Raw genomic sequence first — 6113 nt, 5'->3', positions numbered from 1 at the left:
CATGGACCCAGGCTACAGAAAGCACTGGTTATACAGAGTTTTAATTTTAGTGAATTTGTAGTGAACTTTTATCCACAAAGAGCACTGTTGCCATGTCATCTATTAATATATCTGTGGAGTTGTGCAACCATCATGATCTAAGCTTAGGCAATTTTGATCACCCAAAAGAAACCCAGGTATCCATTAGCATTCTATCCAGCAGAACACTGTGTACCAGTAATCAATGCCAGGAGAGGACTCCAACTACACGGAGGACAGAAAAGAACATTACAGTGAGAGCCAACTGGTATAGAGTCCAAATACTTGTGCCCACTGCATCTTAGTATCAGAGTCACGAAGGAAAACGGAACATAGCTAAACACTGGATGGAACAATGCTTTTACTCACACAGAGAAGAGACAGCCTGGAACTTCCAGAAAGACCTGGCCAAAAGCAGTTCCATGGAGTACACCGAGAATCACACTGTGGAACAGCACTGTGCAATGACAGCCAGCCAGCTTGCTGGAGGGTACCCTTTACAGGCCATCCCCAACCGCTTCCCCAATTACATCTGTGTACCCAGGAGGCCTGAAGCCAACCCTATGAAGGAGCTGCAGCCCAAAGAGGAGGATGACTACCATGACATGAGTGTCCAGCGTTGGAAGGAGAGTGTGGGCTCAGGGGTTGCTGGCTTCCTTGAATGGCGGTCATCAAGCTGCCAGACTGCCTGGCCAGCTGCCACCTGTTGCTGATATATGCTCTGAGTTAGCAATAGTTCTGGGCCAGGGACAGACAGAAGAAGCTCCGCAGGGGGAGCCCAGCTGCCCTCACTTTCTCCTGGAGGCCACTCCACCCCTTCTCTCTCCCAGAGCAGCCCCTGTCCCCTGCTCCTGAGGGTCTTCTGGGTTTTGGGCTCTCCCTCCTAAAATGTGGCCAAAGAACTTTGTGTTGGGGGTCTTGAGCTTCACTGGGAACTTGTCCATAGGCCGGTCCCTCACTTCAGCCTGAATGTCCTCCTTGGTGGGGGCGATGGCTCCTTGTGGGGCCCTCCTCCGTCTGAGGTCTCAGCAGGGCTGTCTGGATGTGCCGGTTTCTCTTCAGCCCCTCTCTTCACTGCTCCTGTCATGCTTCTTGGGGAGCAAAGGGGTCCTCCCTGTGGTCCCACAGACCACAGCACAACATCTGGGGAAGGTGGAGGAAAAGGGCCACGAGGCGCACCAGATCATAGGTGATGTAGCTGTCGGTCTTCTTCAGGCCCAGGATGCATGGAGCGAAGCAGGGCTTGTTCTCAGCGCCGCATCACTGTGTGGCTGTTCCAGAGGAAGAAGCCAAACTGGAACAGGTTTTTGGTGACACTGTGAGGACAATGGCCTTCATCCAGAAGCGCTTGTTTGGCCACTGGATGGACAGCATGGCCCACAGGAAGATGAACACGGCGGCGCCAGGAAGGTGGCTGACGCCGTGACCACGTGGTTGAGGACGATGAGGACGGAGCTGAGCAGTTCCGAGTGGGCGGCCATACACTGGTAAGTGGCCTAGAGCAGCCTCAGTGCCTGGCCCTGCCCCACCGCGAACCGCTGGGCCTTCTCCAGCTCCGGGACGCACAGGTGCCGGGTGAGGAGAGGTTCACTGCCCATGCGCGTCCGGCTGCCAGTGTGGGCTGGAAGCTCCCACGGTCACACAGGAAGCCCACCCGCTCGGGACCACTTCCACCTCGCTGCTGCTGCTGCTGCTGAGGGTACCGTAGCCGGTGCTGAGGGGACTGCTTGTGTCGTCGGTTGTGCTGCTCAGCGGCTCACCTGATGCTGTGCTTGGTGCAGCGCGGGCCTCTGAGGGGCCTGGCAGCGTGGCCTGGGCTTTGCTCTCCTACAGCTGGTCCAGCAGGCGTTGGTGCGTCTCTCCGCCCCCGAAGGAGATCCTGCGAGTGGAGTTGGCCCCGGCGCGCAGCACGTAGCTCTCGGCGCTGTGGTGCCGCGCGAAGCTGTGCAACTAGTACGTCGGCCCGCGACTTCGGCTCAGGCCTACTTCCCCGCGGGAACTCCACAGGGCTCGTGCTCAGCTCTCGCTGGGTCACGTGGCTGCGCCAGGCCTTCCGCTGGCTCCGCCTCTGGGCGCAGGCCGTCCCGCGGGCAGTTGTCCTGCCGGGCCCTGCCACCGCCGCCTCAGCACTGCCGGGACGTTGGTCACCCGCTCCTGCTGTGCCATCTGAAGGGCGCTCTGTGCCCCCCGCCTGGGGTCCGTGGACTGGGCCTCCTTCCCCTCCTCACTGTCGGACTCGAAAAGAAAGTAGTCCCGGGCGGAAGTGGACGGGTCGGGGGCGGTATGGACACAGCCACCTCCACTGTTTCTGCCGCAGGGAGAAGCCCCCTGGACTGCCGGGCCCTGGCTCCTGGTTTCGGGACGGGCTACCGCCCGCTGGGTCCTGCCTGTGCTTCTCCTGCTTGGCACAGTTGTGCCAGGGACTTCTTTGCTTTGTGCCACGGGTGGATGCTTTTGAGGTTGACAGCATTGTAGAGGGCGAAACTCCTGGAGGCCTGCAGGGCGGGTGGCATGGACCTTGGCCTCGATGTGTAGCAAGCGGTGGCTGAGGAAGAGGCAGCGCTGCAGCAGCAAGAATAGGGAGCAGAGGCCGTCGCAGAGGACCCGGCCTCCTCCACGGGCAGCAGGCAGTCCTGGTTCCTGCCCAGCGTCTCCTTGGAGTCATAGTAACCTTTGACTTCAGTAAAAGCTGGGTGACCCAGCAGAAGTTGCTCTGCATTTACTCCACAAACATACAGGACAGGAACAAGAGCATGTTCTTGGAGATGATGGTGGTGACCGTGAATAGAGAATGTGGCAGTCCCATGGCAGGAGGCAGGCACGTGTGTTCTTCTGCAGCTTGGTGCTGAAGAGCAGCAGGTATAAGCAGGCTAGTACGTAGCCCAGCTTGAAGATGCTGATGTGAGTGGCCCCCTTGACTAAGGCCAACCAGAAGAGGAATGAGAAGATGGCCACCTTCATCATGTTGAGGTAGGACCTTCAGGGGATGAAGTTGGGCATGGGTTAGGCTCCCCTCCACAGGCTCCAGGTGGTCAGTATTGATGCTGGCCACCCCTCTGTGTGCTTGGCAGGAGGTGCAGAGCAGCAGGAGGAAGTCATTTATGAGGTTGGTAGAGTTGGGGGCCCTGAATAAATTGGGCAGGTACCCCACTTGCATGTGGAGTTCACAAGGATGGCCTGGCCCCAGTGCTACAGGTAGTTTATGCACAGGGTGGGGAGAATGCCCAGGTACAGCAGGTACCGGTGCAGCAACAAGAGTGCCAGGAAGAGGCACTGACCAGAGTGCTGGTGGGTGAGGATGGCCATGCAGGATGATCATGAAATTCCTGCACTGCCCAAACACGTTCACGGCCATCCGGAATATCCCCAGCCCAAGTTTGTAGAAGAAGAACTTGAGGCAGCTGAGCAAGTCCTGGCTCAGCCACTGGGGGGTGCTGTCATTTATAGACAGCAGGGGCCAGCAGGTGTTGTGGATGGTGATGTTCCCGGCATTGGTACATGGTGGCCTCAGATGCCAGCAGCAGTAGGGTCTGTAGGTGCTTCTGGATGTAGCCCAGGTTTGGGAAGCCCTTCCACACCCCCAAACCAGTTAGCAGGGTTAATGGGCCTCTGGTATAGCAAAAACTGATTTTTTTTTTCCTTCTGTCTTCTGAAAGTTGGTGCTATTGAGAAAGGGTTCAGTATAGTTTCTGGAGTACTCATGGGGTTGATGATCTCGATAGTCTCACACAGGGTGATGATGCCGATTCAGATAGTAGACTGGCAAGAAGCCATGGACCAGAAGTGGGGGTAAGGCAGGATGAAGGCCCACAGCACAACCAGTGAAAGGTTTATCATTAACACCTCCTTTGGGGCCATCCAGATAGTGTATAAGACTACCAGCTTGAAGATATGCAGCTTTAGCAGTTATCACAAGAACACCTGCATGTCGGTGAGGACATCCCAGAAGCCAGTGGCCAACTCCAACAGCTGTTTGCCCACAAGGCCCCACTTGTTTGCTGTTGCTTCTGGAACTTGTGTGGCTTGGTGGGAGCCAGCTGTGCTCAGCCCCTTGTCCTTAGAAACCTATTCTTCCTCCTCCTGCTGCTGGACCAGTGGGGTGCCACTTACCACACCCTGCCTGTGAACCCAGCACAGGAGGTGGTGCCGGGTCAGGGGACATGCTTCAGACTGAAGAGCTGCATAAAGGGCTGGTGGAAGGAGTGCTGTGCAGGATGCAGGGGAGCAGGAAAAAGCCAGGGATGAAGATGCTGGAGAAGAACTTGGACATGCTGAGCTGCTCCAGGCTCAGGTCCCCCAACTGCTCATTGCCCATCAGGTTGTGCCAGTATATGGTGAAGTTGTGTAACTGGAAAGTATAGACAGCGATGAACACCAGCATGGTGTAGGCTACACCCAGCCACCAGAACGCTTTGAACAACTTCTGCTACCGGCTATAGTAGATGTGGACGAGGGTGAGGCAGAGCAAGAAGGGGAACACAGAGACGATCTTGTAGATGATGGGGCAGCCGGCAAAGCTGACACCAATGAACATGCCATCAGACATGTAGATCCAGTACTTGGCATAGACACCTGTGATTGGCTCCCCCAGGCTCTGAAACAGTATCTACATAAACTTTGTGTCTTCCGTGGTGACTTCCATTAGTGCAGTGGGGTCTTCACCTTCAGCAGCTTTTTCCCCTTCCTCCCTCTTCCCCTTCCCCTCCCCACACCCTTCCTCTCCCCAATCCTTCTCCTCCTCCTCCTTCTTCTTTAAATGTTTATTTATTTTTGAGAGAGAGAGAGAGAGCATGAGCAGGGCCGAGAGAAGAGGGGAACAGGGGATCTGAAGCAGGCTCCACACTGACAGCACAGGGCCCAATGTGGAGTTCAGACTCATTAACTGTGAGATAATGACCTGAGCCAAAATCAGACACTTAAACGACTGAGCTACCCTGGCACCCCTAGCAGCTACCTTTTGATACATCAGGTGTAGCAGGAGCCAGAAGGTAAGAATGTGCAGCGCCATGGCACCAAGTTTTAAGCAGAGGTAGCAGGTGTTCTCTAGCTCCAGATGGCCAGGCTGACAGGGCCAGGGTCGTGGTGAGCTCGGGACACTCCTCCATGACCCACATGTAGGGTAGCCCACATAGTGCCAGCCTGTAGAGCAGGATGGAAGGTGATCAGAGCATGGCCAGCTAGTGGCAGCTGCACATCGTCCAGATGAGGCAAGCCCAGAGCAGCAGCACAAAGGCATGAAGGCCAGCCAGCTGTGGTAGGTGATGCTCCATATGATTATGGTGATAAGGGCACACACATGCATAGAACACTGTTCCGTGATGAAGTGGGCCCCATGTCTCTCTAGGCTCAGCCTGGGGCACAGAGGGGTACAGCTGGATGGGGCTGTGGCCAGTCAGGTTGTGCCTGGTGTAGTTGTCAGTCTCTATGTCAGGTCCTGTGATCATGATGTGCTGGGCAGCCTCCTCTTTCATGGCAGCCCTGGCCTGGCCCTAGACCATAGTCCACCTTGGTTAGCTCCACCTGTCTTTCTTCCTTGCCCCTGGAACCTCCTTTCTCTGGTCCAGGGGTGGTGTCTGCAGAGCTTCAAGAGTGAGATTCATTACCTTGACTGGAAGACATCTGAGGCCCTGGAAGAGGTCTTCAGGAGGCTGCAGTTCAAGGTTGGGAGTCTGGATGAAGATGGTGCCTTAGCCTTCTTCAACATAACTGAGTACGCTGAGTGGGCCATCCTTCTCAAATCTTGTTCAATAAGCACATTACCAGTGGGGGCTGGCAGGCTGTCATACAGGCCTGGGGTGATATACCTGTCAAACCGTAATGCAGGTGTCCTCAGGTGAGCTCAGGAAGGTGAGCTTCCATGGAGCAGAAGGACAAACGCTCCCTTGATCTTGATTTTCAGTGTGAATACACATTGTGAAAACAGGCCCTCATGATCCTTCTGATATCTTGGTAAGTTTTAAGTAGGAGGTGTCAGAAGAGTTACCACAAGGATAACTGGCTTGTGGTGGCCAAACGTTCATAACAATGTTGCTTTATGATCCTTTGAAATTGTCTCTTCCTATCATTGTGAAGTAGAATTCACCAAGCATTGGTGA

The 6113-nt window shown here is 55.3% G+C and overlaps 1 pseudogene; it reads right to left on the bottom strand.

Annotated features, from left to right (window-relative positions):
• Window positions 1-362: 362 nt before the first annotated feature.
• LOC131515462 (piezo-type mechanosensitive ion channel component 1-like) lies at window positions 363-5320 on the bottom strand (annotated as a pseudogene).
• Window positions 5321-6113: the final 793 nt, after the last annotated feature.

Source organism: Neofelis nebulosa, chromosome 6, assembly GCF_028018385.1.
Source record: "Neofelis nebulosa isolate mNeoNeb1 chromosome 6, mNeoNeb1.pri, whole genome shotgun sequence".
Lineage (NCBI taxonomy): Eukaryota > Metazoa > Chordata > Mammalia > Carnivora > Felidae > Neofelis > Neofelis nebulosa.
Note: the sequence above shows the minus strand (reverse complement) of the source record. Positions and strands in the feature narration are given on the sequence as shown.